We start from the raw sequence: 22437 nt of genomic DNA, 5'->3' as shown, positions 1-22437 counted from the left end.
GGGGAACCCTCTTCCACAGTTGGTGGGAATGCAAGTTGGTGCAGCCTCTTTGGAGAACAGTGTGGAGATTCCTCAAGAAATTAAAAAATAGAACTTCCCTATGACCCTGCCATTGCACTCCCCGGTATTTACCCCAAAGATACAGATGTCGTGAAAAGAAGGGCCATCTGTACCCCAATGTTTATAGCAGCAATGGCCACGGTTGCCAAACTATGGAAAGAACCAAGATGCCCTTCAACGGACGAATGGATAAGGAAGATGTGGTCCATATACACTATGGAGTATTATGCCTCCAGAGAGAGGATGAATACCCAACTTTTGTAGCAACATGGATGGGACTGGAAGAGATTATGCTGAGTGAAATAAGTCAAGCAGAGAGAGTCAACTATCATATGGTTTCACTTATTTGTGGAGCATAACAAATATCATGGAGGACAAGGGGTGTTAGAGAGGAGAAGGGAGTTGGGGTAAATTGGAAGGGGAGGTGAATCATGAGAGACTATGGACTCTGAAAAACAATCTGAGGGGTTTGAAGTGGCGGGGGGGTGGGAGGTTGGGGTACCAGGTGGTGGGTATTATAGAGGGCATGGATTGCATGGAGCACTGGGTGTGGTGCAAAAATAATGAATACTGTTTTTCTGAAAATAAATAAATTAATTTAATTAAAAAAAAAAACGTTGAAAATCACCAGACAAGATGATTTTGAAGTCTTAACTTTACAATTCGATGGCTTCAAGTCCCAACAGCTTCCTTTTTCTTTAGTTTTTTTTTTCTCCATTTTTAAAATTCTTTTATAAACATATAATGTATTTTTATCCCCAGGGGTACAGCTCTGTGAATCGCGAGGTTTACACACTTCACAACACTCACCATAGCACATACCCTCTCCAATGTCTGTAACCCCACCCCCTCTCCCAACCCCCCTCCCCCCAGTAATCCTCAGTTTGTTTTGTGAGATTAAGAGTCACTTATGTTTTGTCTCCCTCACAATCCCATCTTGTTTCATTTATTCTTTTCCTACCCCCCCAAACCTCCCATGTAGCATCTCCACTTTCTCATATCAGGGAGATAATATGATAGTTGTCTTTCTCTAGCTGACTTATTTCACTAAACATGATACCCTTTACTTCCATCCATGTTTTCATAAATGGCAAGATTTCATTTCTTTGGATGGCTGCATAGTATCCCCAAAATAGATTATACTCTTAAGGGTAAATGCTACAAGAATGGCTAAAGAATGTTTAACTGCCCAGCCAAAAGAGGCCTGGGTGGCTTCGTCAGTTAAGGGTCCAACTTTTTAAAAGATTTTATTTATCCATTTATTTGAGAGAGAGAGAGAGAAAGAGAGAGAGAGAGAGAAAGAGATGGGGGGGGCAGAGTGGAAGGGAGAGGGAGATAATCTCAAGCAGACTCCACGCTGAGCAAGAAGCCCAACTCAGAGCTCCGTCACACAATCCTGAGGTCATGACCTAAAGATCATGACCTGAGACAAATCCAAGAGTTGCCACCCAGGTGCCCCAAGGGTTTGACTCTTTATTTCAGCTTTGGTCATGATCTCAGGGTTGTGAGATCAAGCCATTCTCTCTCTCCCTCTCCCCCTGCCCCTCCCCACCCCTATCTCCCTCTAAAAGAAATTATTAAATCATTTCAAGGACAGGAGAGGAAAAGGGCCTTACCACAGGCAGAAATAAGTGTGCAGTTAATATGGTATACAGAAACCAAGTTATATCTATATTTACATTAAAAGTTTCAGACTGGATATTCCAAATAGAAAGATAGGTATTAGAAGATTAGAAAGATTAGAAAGAAAACATTCCATAAAATGCTCCATAAGGAGACACATGCAAAATTTAAGGATTTAGAAAATTTGAAAATAAAAATAAAACTTGGCAAAATGTATACCATTTACCCACTAACCTACTGAAAGCTCGTATACCCATATTACTAAAGAGAAAGTTACTCTTTCAAGGAAAAAAAAAACATTACTAGAGAAAAGAGGGAGATTTTGTTGTGATGAAAGCTTCAATGCAAAAAGTAGCCACTAATACAGAATTCTAAACTTGTGTGTGTGTCTTAACACAGAGCCAAAACATGCACAGCAAACATGACCGTAAAAGGAGAAACGGATAAATTCACGATTACAGGGGGAAAACACCTCCTTGAGTGACATAAAATGGCAGATATAAATTCCACTAGGTGGAGATTTTAAAATGAGAGTTAAGTAAATTAATAAATTTGCTTAGTTGGCATGCAACAGTGCACATAACCACTACACATGGAACATTCCAGAACTGGTTATATGCTGGGCTATAAGGCAAACCTCAAGAAATGTCTATGGAGGTAGTAGTTGATGAATAGTTGATGTAAGAGTCAGGGGTAATGGTGGGTTCTCTGCCCCTCCCCAACCTCTAGTGTGTATCCAAAGAATGTTAATTTTCACCACCACCACCGCCACCCCCCTTCCCCTTTGCCTCCCACTCAGCCAACCTAGAAGACCCTCCCCACTCTCCAAACTCTGGACCTGTGAAGATCACATAAGTCAGGTCTATCCCCTCAACCAGTGTGTGTTGGGGGGGGGAGGAATTCACATCAGCCATGACCACTTCCACAGAAGAGGAGGTTTTCCATGTGGAACCAGGATGGGAATGTCAGGACCCAACAGCCTATTTCCTCGAGAGTGGAGAACAGGTAGCCTGGCCCCTCTCCACACTTCCTTTTAATGGGGGTTGGCTGGGTGTCCGGTGGATGGAGGAAGGGACCCAGAACCCCTCATACCCTCTGGGGACCTGAGACCAAGGCCTCATGCTGACCAACTCACCCATGGTGTGGACTGAAGGCAGTGGCCCGTCACCAATATCCTCCCAGGTTGCTTGTGAAGAGAATCCGTGGGGTCTGGAGCTGGATGTTTGGAGATGATCAGTGACGGCTGCTGAGGAAGGTGAGAGCAGGCCACAAACCACTTTGTCAGCGTCACACAAACAAGAAGGAGTCCTTACAGGAAGTCCCTTCCTTAGAGGCATGGAGAAGAGAGCATTTGGCTGCCAGAGGAGGCTTTACTTCATATAATTACTGTCCCCTGAATTTGTTACCAGCCTACCAGTGAACTGCTTCCAACTGAATCAGCCCTGCAGAAAAGGCCAACTAGAATCAAGAGGGGTGGGACCCAGGTATCTGCAGCTACAAACAGGGAACTCCGTATGCCAGGCTCTGTATCCACTGCAACACATCTTGTTCCCTCATTCAGCCAACCCAGAGAACTCTGAGTGCCAGCTATAGGGCAGGCTCTGGATTTGCTACATTGCATCTGTTCTGTCATGGATTCCTCACGAAGGGACTCTGATATCAGCTTTGCAAGTTTGCTGTGGCTTAATGAGGTGCCAGAGCTTGTTTGGAGTTATTCAGATGTTACCTGGAGAAACAGAGACAACAGCTGAGCTCCATGGAATGGCAGTGACATGCCCATGCATATGTAGCCTAACTAAATTCTTACTGCAATATGTGGGATTTTTTTTTTTTAAGTTAGAGCAAAATAACAGAATGTTCTGAAAATAATCACATGACTGGCATTATCTCTGTAAGGACCCATTTCACCAGAGGCTTCCATTAAGGTTAAACAGCAACCTTGTTGTTTAACCCTTAAACTGTCCCTGCTCCCCTTCCCCCCAGGGGACTGACTTAAAAACAAGTTGGAAACCAGCCCCAGGTAACAAAGCCCAGATACAAGGGTGGGTCAGGCCAGGTGGAGACATCTGATCAGTGGGGGGTTGCATACTGTCTCCCTAGCTACCAAGGGGTATGGGCCCACCCTTTGGGAGCCTTTTGGGTGCCAATTCTAACGAGGGTGATAGGCTAGATCAAATGTCTACTATAGGGTAAATTGTAATTCAATTGGTCACTTATGTGTGACCTAACATGACTGTGGAGTTTCCCGTGTGTATTACAATCTCATTGGCCACCTGTGCGTGGCCAGGCCCGGCTGCATGGCCTTTGACCTTAAAAGCTAGTCTGTGAAACAGAGAAAGGTCGCCCTCTGTAAGAGGCGTGGCCCTGGCTGGTCAGTTTGATTCTTGATGCTTGGCGTGGAAGGTAAGTAAGAATTTACAGAAGTAAGTCAAGCTTTGCTTGACCTTCGCTTTATATCAGTCTCGCTCCTTTAATCACGGACCCATTTTGGGAGGGGGGCATAACAATCTCCAGCTCATTCCGGAGGCATAATAACAAACAAACAAACTTACCCTCCCCCACCAAAAAGACAAAAAGAAAACCAAAAACAACACACACACACACACACACACACACACACACACACACACACACACCAGACCTGGAAACTAAAAAGGAAATAGCAGAGTTTGGTGAGTCACCGTAATGAGAGTAGAATGAAACAAATCATGCCTTTTCCTTTACCAAAAAATATAGTCAGTATAGGTAGATGCCCCTTGTGGTCAGAGACAACTATAGTTCTGAAAGTCTCAGACCAGAAGGCTTTGCAAAGCATAAAGAAGGAGGGAGGCACCTGGGTTCCAGTGCATTAGTGAGAACACTCTGGAATTTTCCACTACTCTTTGGAATTTTCTACTCTTTGCCCACAATCCCTTCCTGGATCTCCATGCCCTGAGAGAGAAAATTCAGTCCCTTAGAGAGGTGGAGAAAACTCTGACATTTGGGGGCAAAGGAAGTGTAAGACAGAAACACGTGCGCGCGCGCGCACACACACACACACACACACACAAACTGTTAAATCTAAAGCTGAAGTTTATATTTGCTAATTAAACAGCATCATGTGAACATTTTCATAACATGGTAAGTATATGTGAACTTTTCTTGTGAATTGGCTATTAGATGTTTTCAAGTGTTTCTCTCAACAAATTTGCCTAATTGCAAAATGCTAAACATTAAAATGTATACTTAGAAAATGAAATCATTCTGCACCTTCCATCTGTATGATCCCCTCACCCCAACTCACAAATATACAAGAAATCCAATGTAAATAGATTGGTACACGTTTTCCAGAGGAGTTTCCCTTTATGTAACATGTACTCCTACCTTAAAATATTTGTGTAGTTATGTGATTATAGATACACACTTTTAAAAATTTGCAATCACATAAGTAATTTTCTACAAATTGATTTTTTCACTTACTTATTACAACATCTCCAGGTTGCCATTTCTTCAGTTAATGCGGTATGGCATCTTTCCAGATGTGTACTGGAGAAGCATTTTGCTTTTTATGTAAATTATTTGTTATTGTTCGTCCCTTTCTCCACTGATAAACAAAAGTCCTCCATTTTCTAGCCCAGTAGCACGAATTCTGTAATATTGTTTTCAAAAATGTACTCCCATCTTTTCAAACTTTTTTTTTCTTTTGATAGCACAGAAATTGCTTTAATTTTCATGGGTTTTCTTCATTTAAAAACAATACAGCTACAACATAAAACAAAACAAGAAACACTTAGGGTTGCATCAAATACTAGCCCAATGAGAATTCATCATTCAAAGCATCGAAGGCTTCAGGGCACAATGGAAAAAAGCTTCACACCTAATTTTACGTGTGTAAATAAATGGGGAAAATAACTGAATAAGGTTATTGGAGATAACATGTAAAGTGCCTCTGGCTTAAAATAATCCTGTAAATGATCATTTTCTTCCCTCCATGGAGGTTGCTTTTCCTCTGCTTCTGGTTGAGACCCACACACCACCCCCAGGATAGTGGTATCCTTGTGGCCCCCTATCCAGGCCTCCAGGCCTGGGGAATGGGATTTCATCTCCACCATCATCTTTAAGACAGAGGCATTGGGGAAAAGGTTGTTTGAGTACCCTGTCAGCATGACATGAACACCTGGGGCATTCAAAACCAGATATGTGACCCAAGAAAAACTTTTAACTCTGTTACAAACTTAATTGGACAAACTAAAAGGAAGCTAAAGGGAAAAAAAACACAACCTTCTCTATCCCAAACAGAAATGTCACATATAAAGAACGCAAATTATTGGGAAAATGCATGGAATGTGTTTTAGAGGCAAATGTTTAATATCCTATTATATATATAAATCTGATTAAGGAAAGATTATCATTTGAAGTCCACTGAAATAATTCAAATAAGAGCGATACATTACAAATTTATAAGATTAAACATGTACAAAACAATTACACATGCATGTATGTATGTTTGTGTGTGCATATATTTCCATATGTGTGTGTGTATATAACATGGAGAATTGCATATACAGATTGTGGGTAAAATTTTGAAGAATACTTATGTTCATGTAAATGTACCTATATATTACTGTGCACAGGGAAGTATATCTGGGGAATATAAATGAAATTATCAAGGAAATAAGTCTTGCGGTGAAGATAAAAAATTCATACAAAAATATTTTTCAATAAATACACATTCCTACATTGCATTTGATTTTGAAATAAACACATTAATCTGAAATCCAAAAGAAAACCGACATAAGATTTTATAGCATGGTAGTATATACCCGGTTGGAAATTTCCCTACAAAAATTGTATATGTGTGTGTGGCTTAATTGTATGTATCCAGATCCATATAGTTTTTTCACATTATTTCTGTCTCTTAATCACACGCCTATAGGTTTCCTGTTACAGTTGTTACATACGTACATGTATGTATATATATCGGTTCCTGTTATAGTTGGGAGGGAAGGGCTGAAGAAAAGTTCTTGCTACTGAATTTAATGTGCATGGGCTCTGACTCACCCTTAATGCTTCCTTTGACACAAAATCTCCAGAAGTTTCCCTCTGATTGGGATCTTGCTCCCTTCCTCCTTCCTCCTTCCAAGGTTCCCTGGTAAATGATGGCTAAGCTGCCATTCTAGATATGTTCATCAGATGACACGGACCTCCAATTCCTGAATTTTCTCCAGTGAAAAACATTATTTGGGAAATGGAGAGAAGAATCAATTAAAAGCTACATTTTGCACTGTGAGTGATGAAAGGGCATATAAATCAAAATCATGCTCAAACTTCTTTACCTAATGATTTTCTTCTTCTTTGTGGTTTCACAGAGAGAAATCATAGTAATAACATCACACAACTTTTAGAGAGCTGGTGGAGATTATAAGCCTGAGGTGGGAGCAGAGAGGGCAGAAAGGGTTCAGGAAATTTCTACAATTGTCTTGTTAAGTATTAGAAAGTTTTTCTCAGCATGCCAAACTGCTGTGTAAGGAATTTCCATATTGGTTTTCCCAAGGGATGAGGCAGGTTATAAGGTATTTCCTTCCTGTTGTATCTGGTTAGTCCCCACCCTCTCCTATTCTGCTGGCTAATGCCTCCTTAGCCTCCAGTCTCAGTTTAAACATTCACTTCCTGTGAGAAGTCTCAGACACACCCTACTGGTTTAATTACCTTGAGGCATCTAGTCACGCCATCACTTTTACCATCTCCAGGTACACATTTCATGTGAAATGGGACAAAAGACTGTGAGCTCAAAATGTTCTCCTGGGCTGTGGCTCCACAGGGTGGGCTAAAGATTCTGAAGCTTTTCAAATATTTTTTACCTGAAGATTTGCCACGGATTTGTCTCTCCTACTTTTATTTTTTTTTGGGGGGGGTGACTCAGTAGTTTAAACGTCTGCTTTTTTTTTTCAGCATAACAGTATTCATTATTTTTGCACCACACCCAGTGCTCCATGCAATCCGTGCCCTCTATAATACCCACGACCTGTTACCCCAACCTCCCCCCCCACCACTTTAAACCGCTCAGATTGTTTTTCAGAGTCCATAGTCTCTCATGGTTCACCCCCCCTCCAATTTCCCCCAACTCCCTCTCCTCTCTAACTCCCCATGTCCTCCATGCTATTTGTTATGCTCCACAAATAAGTGAAACCATATGATAATTGACTCTCTCTCCTGATCTATTTCACTCAGCATAGAGGGGGATGTTCAGGACACAGGTCCGTTCAGAAATTGAATGGTTGTTCCACAGACAACAATGAGGGCATGTACCTCAGAGAAGCTGTCGAGGCTGCAGACTGATGCTTTGTTCTCTAAAAAGATCCAATGAAAGTACTGTAATGACAGTCTGTGAGTTTTAGGAGATGTGGTTTTTCATGGCAGGGAACAAGTGAAACTTCTAGAGGTAGAATTGTGAGTTAGAAAGTTGTTCGTGGAGGTGGTGATATTTTCTTCACTCTGAAGCATAATTAACATACAGCATTATATTAGATTCATGTGTACAATATAGTGATTTCCATAATTTTGTACATTACTCAGTACTCCTCACAGTAAGTGAACTCTTAATGCCCTTTATCGATTTCACCCATCACTCCACCCACCTCCTCTCTGGTAACCACCAATTTGTTCTCTTTAAGAGTCTGTTTTGTCTTTCTTTTCTTTTCTTTCTTTCTTCCCTTCCTTCTTTCTTTCTTTCTTTCTTTCTTTCTTCTTCTCTCGTCGTTTTCCCCCTCTAGTCATATGTTTTGTTTCCTAAATTCCAACTTTAGTGAAATAATATATTATTTGTCTTTTTCTGACTGATTTATTTCACTTTGCATTGTAAATTCCAGGTCCACCCATGTTGTTGCAAATGGCAAAATCTCATTCTTTTTTATGGCTGAGTGATATTCCATCACTCACACACACACACACACACACACACACACACCATGGTATATATACCATATATACTCGACTATAGATAGATAGGTAGATAGATGTACACCATATGTATGTGTACGTGTATATATAATATCTATCTATCAATCTGTATCTAGATATATCTATCTATCTATATAAATATATAATATCTATCTATCGATCTGCATCTAGATATCTAGATAGATAGATATCTACCTATCTACCTAGATATCTATCTAGATAGATATCTAGATAGATCTATCTAGATATAGATCGATTGATAGATAGATAGATAGATAGATAGATAGATATATCATATCTCCTTTATAGAAATGAGGGAACAGAAGGCAAGCTGAGGGCAAAGTAGAAGCTGACATCCCACAAACCACCTCCCATGGGATATATGCGACTTTCCTCAGGTGCTCCTGGCTGCCCTAAGGGAAAAACAAATAGCTATCTTGTAGAGATGGCAATACTGCAAGACCTGAGTCTCACTTAATTTACAAATGTCCTAGTGATTTACAAGGAAGAAGCTTTCTTATCATAACCTAACTCCCAGAGGCCCATAATTCAGTTCCTGAAACCCTAACATCATCCTCCCCTCCATAAAATGGAGGGAGGCTAAGGTGGAAGGAAATATAAATAAAGTTGAATTTCCTCTAAACCTAAAGTTTGTGGACAGGGACGTGTGACAGGAAGAGTGGGGCATTCCACCAAAATACTCCCAACTGTCTTCATGTTGGTACCTCATTAGAGAAAACAAAAACAAAAACAAAAACAAAGCAGCTTGTCTTGACAATAACCAGGCCTCCATTATCCTGAGAGTCTTCTTTACCATAGGACAGCCCTTCTGAACACCCGCTTTGTCCTCACCTCCCCAAGTCCTGAGTATATAATCAGTCACTCCTCGGGATCACAGAGCAGCAGCTCTTTCTGCCCACAGGTCCTGTTCCCATTCTTTATTTAAATCACCTTTTTGCACCAGAGATGTCTTAAGAATTCTTTCTTAGTCATCAGCTCTGGACCTCACTTATATTCTAAAACTTCATCACATTCACCTATGGATGGATATTTGGGTTACTTCCATATCTTGGCTACTGTGAAAAATGCTGCAACAAACATAGGGGTGCATGTAGCTTTTCAAATCAGTGTCTTCATTTTCTTTGGCTATATACTCAGTAGTGGAATTACTGTATCACCTGGTAATTCTATTTTTAATTTTCTGAGGAAGCTCCATACAGTTTTCCACAGTGTCTATACCAATTTGCATTCCCACCAACAGTGCACCTTTTTCTCCACATCCTTGTCAACAAGTTTGGAAGTTTTTAAATAATTTGCTTTGTGAGATGTTCTTAAATATATTTCAGAATATTTAAATAAATTTCAAAAATCATTTAAAAAAACACTAAAGAAGGAAACAAAAATTTCCATTAGCCCCCAAGGAGATCTCATCTTTCCTTATATTCTCAGTAATTATGTATGTAATATGACACTGACTTCTATTTTAATCTACATAATAACAGTTAATCCCTTTGATGTAACCACAAAGTTCACATGGTCATTCCTTCTTTACAGATGAGGAAACTGAGCCTCAGATTCCAGGCATGGCTGCGGCTAAAGCACCTGTGTGACCTGTGCTGCCTTGTGATTTCAATAAATTCTGGCAAGGACCCCATGAAGAAGAGAATCCTCACTCCCTCAACAGGGAAGTTGGTGCTTGGGGCCTTAATGTCCCACACTGTCACATGTCATGCTCCTATTCATTGGCTGAGCCCAGAATGGAACCCACATCTTCTGAAGCCAAAGCCTTTACTCTTCCTACTGCTTCACCTGGTCTTGCATTAATTATTGGATATACTTTTGTAAGCTTTGTTTATGAACATAATGGGAAGTCACACTCAGTTTAGACAGTGTGGAAAATACACTCAAGAATGTGGGGAGAAATGCAAATAACTAGCAAAGCCACAGAACACTCACAAACATAGTAAACTTTTGGGGTTCCCTTCCTGACACCTGAAAACTATTTAAAATTCTAGCTTCAATTTATTGTGACTATTGGAGACAAGTTTTTGTTTCTATTTCTACTATTTATCACTCTGACATCAGTTACGCAGTTATTGCTTTTAACAGAGAAGGAAAGTTATGTATCCTTTCTCCATGAAAGCGAATGAACAATTGTAGGAATGTCATTGGCAAGCCCTGGGGGAATATGTGTTGCTCAAAAAGGATTTGTCTTCTCAAAATTAAAGAGTTTCATTTTTAAGCGTTACAATTAAAATCTGCATTACAACATGTTTGCTGATAGGTAACACAAACTACAGAATTTGAGGTTTAGATGAAGATGCCTTCATACATATTCATGGGCACTTTGAACAAAACCCTTGAACCTGACTAATTTGGCAGTGCACCAAAACCCAGTTGAAGGACCATTCGTTACTTTCTCAAAACAAATATGGCTGGATACAAAGCAACCCTTGACCTCCCATCAAAACGACCCATTTTCAGGAGCTGGGAAAAGAAGCTATTTGGCAGAAGGCATGAGCAGGGTGTTTGCTTAAAGTGCAGAGGTGAATGTCCACAACGGAAGGAAAACTGACTTTCTACTCGTGAAAGTGCAATGTAAACATTACACAGTAGATTCAGCACTAAAGTGAACATGGGAAGAAAATGGTTGAAAACCTCAAACATGACAAGCTTTCCCCTGTAGAAATCCCAGGGAGATGTGATCGTGCCTTGTGCGAGCATAAACAGCCACACCTCACTTATTTCAACCTGGTCCTCACCCTTAACTGGCTGCCACAGCCTAGGATCTGCCTGTTGCTTCACTTCCTTATGTGAAAAATGGACCCCAGGACAAATTCAGTTTGTTTGGTCTCCGCCCCCCCCCCCATACTGGCTTCATCTTTAAGACAGGATAGTGCCAAATCTCACTGGTTGTAGACCTGTGAACAGGAGGGAAGCAGATCTGGATTTGAGCCCCGTTTCCATTACCTTCTAGCATAGTGGTACCCAAGTTTGCTCACCAGGCACTTAGGTGAGAGAAAAAAAATTAATGTAGAGACCTTTTCCTCTGTATAACTGGTCTGGTTGTCTGCAGTGGTTCCATCTACACCTGGCTTTGTCCACACGAGCAAACTCTGTCTCTCTCCTTGAGAATGTGCACAGTCTCTCAAATTTTTCTTGGTGTCTACCCAACCATTCTCCATCACGAAATCACCTGACACTCGCAGCTGGGTCATATTGCTCTCCTGTTGATCATCAGCCATCACACTGAACACCAACGTCAGACTAAGTCACCCTGTGACCATGATAATAATAAAGTGAGATTTTAAAAAAGAACCAACCAGAGCACAGTCAATACAGTAAAGTTGCAGGATGCACATTCAACATACCGAAATTAGTTACATATCTGTGTACTAACAGTAGACCACTGAAAATAAGATACGAATAAAATAATCACATTTACACTAGCATCAAAAATAATAAAATACTTATGAATCAATTTAACCAAGAAGGTGACATATCTATATGCTGAATTGATGAGAAGAAGACACAAATAAATGGAATGATACTCCATGTTCATGGATGGAAAGAATTAATATTGTTAAAATATCCACACTACCCCCATATAATCTATAGATTCAGTGTGATCCCTATCAAAATACCAGTGCCACTTTTGCACAAACAGAATGAAAAAGAAACACTTAAATTCATATGGAACCACAAAAGACTCAGAATAGCCAAAGCAATTTGAGAAAGAAGAACAAAGCTGGAGGCATCACACCTCCTGATTTTCAACTATATTACAAAGCCATCATAATCAAACAGTATGGTACTGGCATGAAAACCTACACATGGACCGGTGGAACAGAACAGAGAGCCCAGAAATCAACCCACACATAACCAGTCAACTAATACTTAATAAGAGAGCTAAGAATATTCAACGAGGAAAGGACAGTTGGTTCAAAAAACCGGTGCTGGCAAAATACCAACAGCATTTTTCTGAATGTTGGGACAAACAATCCTAAAATTTGTATGGAAACAGAAAAGACCCCAAATGCTAAGGAAACATTGAAAAAGAAAAACAAAGCTAGGGGTAACACGTTGTCTGATTTCAGGCTATATTATGTAGCTGTGATCACCAAGACAGCATGGTACTGGCACAAAAACAGACACATAGACCAATGGAACAGAATGGAGAGCCCAGATATGGACCCCTCAACTCTATGTTCAAACAATCTTTGACAAAGCACAAAAAAATATCCAATGGAAAAAACACAGTCTCTTCCATAAGTGGTGCTGGGAAAATTGGACAGCTATATACAGACAAACGAAACTGGATCATTCACTTACACCATACACAAAGATAATTCTAAATGGATGACTGACCTCAGTGTAAGACAGGAATCCATCAAAATCCTAGAGGAGAACATAGGCAGGAGCCTCTTTGACATCGGCCACAGCAACTTCTTTCAAGACACCTCTCTGAAGATAAGGGAAATAGAAGCAAAAATTAATTTCTGGGACTTCGTCAAGTTAAAAAGCTTCTGCACAGCAAAGAAAACAGTCAACAAAACAAAGAGGCAACCTGCAGACTGGAAGAAGATATTTGCAAGTGACACTGCAAAGGGCTGATTTCCAAGCTCTATAAAGAACTTCTCAAACTCAACACCCAACAAACAGATAATCACGCCAAAAATTGAGCAGAAGACGTGAACAGGCACTTCTCCAAAGAAGACATACAAATGGCTAACAGACATATGAAAAAGTGTTCATCATCATTAACCATCAGGGAAATTCAAATCAAAACCACACTGAGATACCACTTTACACCAGTTAGAATTGCAAAAGCAGACAAGGCAAGAAACAACAAATGTTGCAGAAGTTGTGGAGAAAGGGGGACCCTGTTACAATGTTGGTGGAAATGTAAGTTGGTGCAGCCATTTTGGAAAACAGTGTGGAGGTTCCTCAAAAAATTAAAAATAGAGCTACCCTATAACCCAGCAATTGCACAACTGGGTATTTACCTCAACGATACAGATGTAGTGAAAAGAAGGGCCATGTGCACCCCAATCTTCATAGCAGCAAAGTCCAAAATAGCCAAACTGTGGAAAGAGCCTAAACGCCCTTCAACAAACAAATGAATAAAGAAGAATGGTCCATATACACAATGGAATATTACTCAGCCATCAAAAAGGATGAATACCCAACTTTTGCATCAACTTGGATGGGACTGGAGGAGACTATGCTGAGTTAAATAATTCAAAGAGAGAAAGACAATCATCATACGGTTTCACTTATTTGTGGAACATAAGGAATAACATGGAGGACGTTAGGAGAGGGAAGGAAAAAAAATGAAGTGGGGGGAAATTGGAGTGGGAGATGAACCATGAGAGACTATGGACTCCAGGAAACAAACTGAGGGTTTTAGAAGGGAGAGGGTTGGGGGATGGGTGAACCTGGTGATGGGTATTAAAGAGGGCACAAATTTCATGGGGCACTGAGTGTTATATGCAAAACAATGAGTCATGGAACACTACATCAAAAACTAATGATGTATTTTATGGTGACTAACATAACACAATAATAATAATAAAAAAAAACAAGCAAGCAAGCAAGGGTGGGTGCTGGGAAACCTGGACATTCAGAAGCAAAAGAATGAAATTGGACCCCTATCTTACACCACTCACAAAACTTTACTCAAAATGGATCAAAGCTTTAAATGTAAGTCGTGGAACCATAAAACTCTTAGAAGAAAACATAAGGGGAAGTCTCCTTGGGGGTGCCTGGGTAGCTCAGTTGGTTAAGTGACTGCCTTCTGCTCAGGTCATGATTCCATGGGATTGAGCCCCGAATTGGGCTCCCTGCTCAGTAGGAAGTCTGCTTCTCCCTCTCCATCTGCTTCTCTGCCTGTTTGTGCTCTCTGGCTCTCTCTGTCAAGTAAATGAATAAAATCTTAAAAAAAAAATAAAAGGAAAGAAAGAAAGCTCCTTGGCAATGTTCTTGCATAGGACACAAAGACACGAAAGCAATGAAAGCAAAAATCAGTAAGTGGGGCCACAGGAAAGTAAAAAGCCTTTGCACAGCAAAAGGAATAACCAACAAAATTAAAAGGCAACCTATGGAGTGGGAGAAAATATTTGTAAAGCATATATCTGAGAAGGGGCTGATGTCTAAAATATATAAGGAACACATACAACTCAATAACATAAAAATAATCTGATCAAAAAATGGTCAAAAGACCTGAATAGACATTATTCCAGAGGTGATATACAAATGTCCAACAAGTATATGAAAAGGTGCTCAGAGTGCCTGGGTGGCTCAGTCTGTTAAGCGTCTGCCTTCGGCTCAGGTCATGATCCCTTCGGCTCAGGTCTTAGGACTGAACCTTATGTCAGTCTCCCTGCTCAGCAAGGAACCTTCTTCTCCCTCTCCCTCTGCCGCTCCCCCTGCTTGTGCGAGCACTCTCTCTCTCTCTCAGGCGCGCATTTTCACTCTCGCTCTCTCTGTCAAATAAATAAATTAAAAAAGAAAAGAAAAGAAAAGGTGCTCAACATCATTAACCATCATGGAAATGCAAATCAAAACCACAATGAGTTATTACTTCACACCTGTCATCATGGCTAAAATCAAAAACATACGAAACAACAAGTGTTGGTAAGGATGTGCAAAAAAGGGAACCCTCTTGCACTGCTGTTGGGAATGTAAACTGGCCCAGCCACTCTGAAAACAGTATAGAGGTTCCTCAAAAAGTCAAAAATACAACGACTCTATCATCCAATAATCACAATACAGGCTATCTACACAAAAAAATACAAAAACATGAATTCAAAGGGATATGTGAACCCCTATGTTTATAGCGACACTACTTACAATAGCCAGGGTATGGAAGCTGCTGGAGGTAAATGAATGAATAAAGAAGTGTTATATATACATGCATAAGTGTGTGTGTGTGTGTGTGTGTGTGTGTGATGCGATATAACTCAGCCACAAAAAAGAATGAAATCTTATTTTCAGTGACATGGATGAAGCTAGAGAATATAGTTCTAAGCAAAATAAGTCTGTCAAAAAATGACAAATATTGGAAGGGGAGGTGAACCATGAGAGACTATGGATTCTGAAAAACAATCTGAGAGTTTTGAAGAGGCGAGGGGTGGGAGGTCATGGTACCAGGTGGTGGGTATTATAGAGGGCACGGATTGCATGGAGCACTGGGTGTGGTACAAAAATAATGAATACGGTTATGCTGAAAATAAATAAAAAATAAATTTTTAAAAAATGACAAATACTGTATCATCTCACTCATATGCGAAATTTAAGAAACAAAACAAATGAGCAAAGGAAGAGAGAGAGAGAGAAACTAAGAATCAGACTCTTAACTGTGGAGAACAAGTAGATGGTTACCAGAGGGGAAGGGGATGGGTGAAAGAGGTTAAGGGGATCAAAAAGTGCCCTTGTCGTGATGAGCACTGAGTGATGTATGGAATTTTTTTTTAATTTTAATTTTTAATTAACATATAATGTATTGTTAGCCCCAGGGGTACAGGTCTGTGAATCACCAGGTTTACACACTTCACAGCACTCACCATAGCACATACCTTCCCCAATGTCCATAACCCAACCACCCTCTCCCTACCCCCTCTACGCCCTGCAACCCTCAGTTTGTTTCGTGTGATTAAGAGTCTCTTAATGGTTTATCTCCCTCCCGATCCCATCTTGATTCATTTATTCCTTTCCTACCCCCCAAGCACCCCACATTGCCTCTCAACCTCCTCATATCAGGGAGATCATATGGTAATTTTCATTCTCTGTTTCACTTATTTTGCTCAGCATAATACCCTCTAGTTCCATCCATGTCATTGCAAATGGAAAGATTTCATTTTTTTGATGGCTGCATAGCATTCAATTTTATATATATACTGCTTCTTCTCTATCCATTCATCTCTTGATGGACGTCTAGGTTCTTTCCATAGTTTGGCTATTGTGGACATTGCTGCTATAAACATTGAGGTGCACATGCCCCTTCGGATCACCACATTTGTATCTTTTTTTTTTTCCAATTTATTTATTTTCAGAAAAACAGTATTCATTATTTATCACCACACCCAGTGTATCTTTAGGGTAAATACCCAGTAGTGTCATTGCTGGGTTGTAGAGTAGCTCTATTTTTTAACTTTTGAGGAAGCTCCGTATTGTTTTCCAGAGTGGTTGCTCCAGCTTGCATTCCCACCAAGAGCATAGGAGGGTTCCTCTTTCTCCGCGTCCTCGCCAGTATCTGTCATTTCCTGACTTGTGAATTTTAGCCATTCTGACTGGTGTGAGGTGGCCTCTCATAGTGGTTTTGATTTGTATTTCCCTGATGCCGAGTGATGTGGAGCACTTTTTCATGTGTCTGTTGGCCATCTGGATGTCTGCGTTGCAGAAATGTCTGTTCATGTCCTCTGCCCATTCCTTGATTGGATTATTTGTTCTTTGGGTGTTGAGTTTGGGAAGTTCTTTATAGATTTTGGATACTAGCCCTTTATCTGATATGTTGTTTGCAAATGTCTTCTCCCATTCTCTCAGTTGTCTTTTGGTTTTGTGAACTGTTTCCTTTGATGTGCAAAAGCTTTTGATCTTGATGAAGTCCCACTAGTTCATTTTTGCCCTTGCTTCCCTTGCCTTTGGTGATGTTCCTAGGAAGAAGTTGCTGCGGCTGAGGTTGAAGAGGTTGCTGTCTGTGTTCTCCTCAACGATTTTGATGCATTCCTTTCTCACATTGAAGTCCTTCATCCATTTTGAGTCTATTTTCATGTGTGGTGTAAGGAAATTGTCCAGTTTCATTTTTCTGCATGTGGCTGTCCAATTTTCCCAGCACCATTTGTTGAAGAGGCTGTCTTTTTTCCATTGGACATTCTTTCCTGCTTTGTCAAAGATTAGTTGACCATAGAGTTGAGGATCTATTTCTGGGCTTTCTATTCTGTTTCATTAATCTATGTGTCTGTTTTTGTGCCAGTACCATGCTGTCTTGATGATGACAGCATTGTGATAGAGCTTGAAGTCTGGAATTGTGATGCCACCAACTTTGGCTTTCTTTTTCAATATTCCTCTGGCTATTCGAGGTCTTTTCTGGTTCCCTAAAAATTTTAGGATTATTTGTTCCATTTCTTTGAAAAAAAAAAAAGGATGAGATTTTGATAGGGATTGCAGTAAATGTGTAGATCGCTTTAGGTAGCATAGACATTTTCACAATATTTGTTCTTCCAATCCATGAGCATGGAACATTTTTCCATTTCTTTTTGTCTTCCTCAGTTTCTTTCATGAGTACTTTATAGCTTTCTGAGTAGAGAGTCTCTGCCTCTTTGGTTAGGTTTGTTCCTAGGTATCTTATGGTTTGGGGTGCAATTGTAAATGGGATTGACTCCTTAATTTCTCTTTCTTTTGTCTTGTTGTTGGTGTACAGAAACGCAACTGATTTCTGTGCATTGATTTTATATCCTGACACTTTGCTGAGTTCCTGTACATTTCTAGCAGTTTTGGAGTGGAGGCTTTTGGGTTTTCCACATAAAGTATCATATCATCTGCAAAGAGTGATAGTTTGACTTCTTCTTTGCCGATTTAGATGCCTTGAATTTCTTTTTGTTGTCTGATTGCTGAGGCTAGGACTTCTAGTACTATGTTGAATAGCAGTGGTGATAATGGACATCCCTGCCGTGTTCCTGACCTTAGTGGAAAAGCTCTCAGTTTTTCTTCATTGAGAATGATATTTGCTGTGGGTTTTTCATAGATGGCTTTGATGATATTGAGGTATGTACCTTCTAACTCTACACTTTGAAGAGTTTAGATCAAGAAAGGATGCTGTACTTTGTCAAGTGCCTTTTCAGCATCTGTTGAGAATAGCATATGGTTCTTGTTCTTTCTTTTATTAATGTGTTGTATCACCTTGATTGATTTGCAGATGTTGATCCAACCTTGCAGCCCTGGAATAAATCCCACTTGGTTGTGGTGAATAATCCTTTTAATGTACTGTTGGATCCTGACAGCTAGTATTTTGGTGAGAATTTTTGCATCCGTGTCCATCAAGGATATTGGTCTGTCGTTCTCTTTTTTGATGAGATCCTTGTCCTGTTTGGGGATCAAGGTGATGCTGGCCTCATAAAATGAGTTTGGAAGTTTTCCTTCCATTTCTATTTTTTGGAACAGTTTCAGGAGAATAGGAATTAATTCTTCTTTAAATGGTTGGTAGACTTCCCCTGGGAAGCCATCTGGCCCTGGGCTCTTGTTTGTTGGGAGACTATTGATGACTGCTTCAGTCTCCTTACTGGTTATGGGTCTGTTCAGGTTTTCTATTTCTTCCTGGTTCAGTTGTGGGTAGTTTATATGTCTCTAGGAATGCATCCATTTCTTCCAGATTGTCAAATTTGCTGGCATATAGTTGCTCATAACATGTTCTTATAATTGTATTTCTTTGGTGTTGGTTGTGATCTCTCCTCTTTCATTCATGATTTTATTTATTTGGGTCCCTTCTCTTTTCTTTTCAATAAGGCTGGCCAGGGGTTTGTCAATCTTATTAATTCTTTTAAGGAAACAGCTCCTAATTTCGTTGATTTGTTGTGTTTGTTCGTTTTTGTTTGGGTTTTGGATTTCATTGGTTTCTGCTCTGATCTTTTTTTCTCTTCTCCTGCCGGGTTTAGGCTTTCTTTGCTGTTCTTTCCCCGGCTCCTTTAGGTGAAGGGTTAGGTTGTGTACCTGAGACCTTTCTTGTTTCTTGAGAAAGACTTGTATCACTATATATTTTCCTCTCAGGACTGCCTTTGCTGTGTCCCACAGATTTTGTACAGTTGTGTTTTCATTGTCATTTGTTTCCATGAATTTTTTTTTCAATTCTTCTTTAATTTCCTGGTTGACCCATTCATTCTTTAGAAGGATGCTCTTTGGCCTCCATGTATTTGGGTTCTTTCCAAATCTCCTCTTGTGACTGAGTTCTAGCTTCAGAGCATTGTGGTCTGAAAATATGCAGGGAATGATCCCAATCTTTTGGTACTGGTTGAGACCTGATTTGTGACCCAGGATGTAATCTATTCTGGAGAATGTACCACGTGCACTAGAGAAGAATGTGTGTTCTGTTGCTTTGGGATGGAATGTTCTGAATATATCTGTGATGACCAGTCCATCTGGTCCAGTGTGCCATTTAAGGCCTGTATTTCCTTTTGGATCTTTTGCTTGGATGATCTGTCCATTTCAGTGAGGGGGGTGTTAAAGTCCCCTACTATTATTGTATTATTGTCAATGTGCTTCTTTGATTTTGTTACTAATTGGGTTATACAGTTGGCTGTTCCCATGTTAGGGGCATAGATACTTAAAATTGCTAGATCTTCTTGTTGGGCAGACCCTTTCAGTGTGCTATAGTGTCCTTCCTCATCTCTTATTATACTCTTTGGCTTAAAATCAAATTTATCTGTTATAAAGATTGCCACCCCAGCTTTCTTTTGATGTCCATTAGCATGATAAATTGTTTTCCACCCCTCACTTTAAATCTGGAGGTATCTTTGGACCTACAGTGAGTTTCTTTTAGAAAGCATATTGATGCGCTTTTTTAAAAATCCATTCTGATACCCTATGTCTTTTGATTGGGGCATCTAGCCCATTTACATTCAGGATAACTATCGAAAGATATGAATTGAGTGCCATTGTATTGCCTGTATGGCGACTGCTACTGTATATTGTCTCTGTTCCTCTCTGGTCTACTGCTTTTAGGCTCTCTCTTTGCTTAGAGGACCCTTTTCAATATTTCTTGCAGAGCTGGTGTGGTGTTTACAAATTCTTTTAGTTTTTGTTTGTCCTGGAATCTTTTTATCTCTCCTATTTTCAAAGACAGCTAGCTGGATATAGTATTCTTGGCTGCATGTTTTACTCATTGAGTGTTCTGAATATGTCATGCCAGTTCTTTCTGGCCTTCCAGGTTTTGGTGGATCAGTCTGCTTCCAATCTAATATTTTTCCATTATATGTTACAGACTTCTTGTCCCAGGCTGCTTTCAGGATTTTCTCTTTGTCACTAAGACCTGTAAGTTTTACTATTACATGATGGGTTGTGGACATATTCTTATTGATTTTGAGGGGGGTTCTCTGTGCCTCCTGGATTTTGATGCTTGTTCCCTTTGCCATATTAGGGAAATTCTCTATGATAATTCGCTGCAACAGACCTTCTGCCCGCCTCTCTCTTTCTTCTTCTTATGGAATCCTAATTATTCTAATGTTTCGTCCTATGGTATCAGTTATCTCTTAAGTTCTCCACTCATGGTCCAGTAGTTCTTTGTCTCTCTTTTGCTCAGCTTCTTGATCCTCCATCATTTGGTCTTCTGTACCACAAAACATCTCTTCTGCCTCATTTATCCTAGCAGTAAGAGCCTCCATTTTGGTTGCACCTCATTAAAAGCTTTTTTATTTATTTTTAATTTTGTCTTGCTTAGATTTTAGTTATTTTATTTCTCCATAAAGGGCTTTTATTTCTCCAGACAGGGTTTCTCTAATATCTTCCATGCTTTTTACAAGCCCAGCTAGCACCTTGAGAATCATCATTCTGAACTCTAGATCTGACACATTATCAATGTCCATATTGAGTAGGTCCCTAGCCTTCGGTACTGCCTCTTGTTTTTTGTTGTTGTTGTTGTTTGTTTGTTTTTTGCGGTGAGTTTTTCCCGCCTTCTCATTTTATCCAGGTAAGTATATATGACCAAGAGAATAAAATAGTAAAAGCGTGGCAAAGACCCCCGGAAACTGTGCATTAACTAAATCTGAAGAGACCCCAAATCATGGGCAGAAGAAAGGGGGTAAAAAGAAGTTTCAAAAAAATTTTAAGAAAAGGAAAATATATAAATTAAATTGATTCTATTCTCTGACTAGAACAGAGCCACCCACTTAATTTTGGGAATATTTTGGTATCTTAGAAGAAACTACTTCCCAAAATTTAAAAGAAACAAAGTATATACATATATTCTTTATATATATATATATATATATATATATAGTATATTCCTTATATATATATATATATGCATATATGTATATGCAAAAATAAGGGTCAACATGATGAAGGGATGTAATATGACTGTAAGGATGCAAATTTAAAAAAATCTAAAAAAGGAGTTGATAAAATAAGTTGGTTGGGAATGGAAAGAAAAAGAAAGTGGAGATAATTTGCTCAGGCTGGAAACTAGAACAAAGCCCTGTGCTAGATGTAGGGTAAATTTTGATCTATTAGAAGACGTTGTATCCCAAAATGTTTTAGAAGAAACCTTATGTGTATACAAAAAATAAAGTTAGATACAATGAAGGATAAAATATTACTATAATAATGAAGGTTCAAAAAGATTTTTTTCAGAAAGATATTAAGATAAATTAGTTTAAAAAGTTAAAAGAGGAAAGAGTGAAAGTTAAAAAAATTAGAATAAGAAAAAAGTAAAATAAAAAAAGTTTCATTAACTTTGCAAGACTAAAGAATCATGGGGAGAAAGCCATGAATTCCATGCTTTGCTTTCCCCTTCTCTGGAATTCCAATGTTCTCTTCGATCAGTGAGCTTGGTCTTGGCTGGATGTTCTTGCTGATCTTCTGGGGGGAGGGGCCTGTTGTAGTGATTCTCAAGTGTCTTTACCCGAGGCAGAATTGGTCCACCCTTGCCAGGGGCTAAGGGCTAAGTAATCTGCTTGGGTTCGGTCTTAGGAGCCTTTGTTCCCTGAACCCTTTCCATAGAGCTCTGGAAGATGGGAATGAAAATGGCAGCCTCCCAATCTCTGGCCCGGAGGAGCCGAGAGCTCAGAACCCCACTCCTCAGTGTGCCCTCGGAGAAAGGTGCTC

General features: G+C 39.7%; 1 long non-coding RNA gene across 1 annotated transcript; it reads right to left on the bottom strand.

The window, feature by feature from the left end:
- Positions 1-5253: 5253 nt before the first annotated feature.
- On the bottom strand, positions 5254-7046 carry LOC122897415. Its single transcript, XR_006382527.1, has 3 exons — positions 6999-7046; positions 6724-6875; positions 5254-5424 (listed from the first exon to the last, which is right to left on the bottom strand). It is a non-coding gene; the product is annotated as an uncharacterized LOC122897415 (long non-coding RNA).
- Between the last annotated feature and the right edge of the window lie 15391 nt (positions 7047-22437).

This window comes from Neovison vison, chromosome X, assembly GCF_020171115.1.
Source record: "Neovison vison isolate M4711 chromosome X, ASM_NN_V1, whole genome shotgun sequence".
Taxonomy (NCBI): Eukaryota; Metazoa; Chordata; class Mammalia; order Carnivora; family Mustelidae; genus Neogale; species Neogale vison.
Note: the sequence above shows the minus strand (reverse complement) of the source record. Positions and strands in the feature narration are given on the sequence as shown.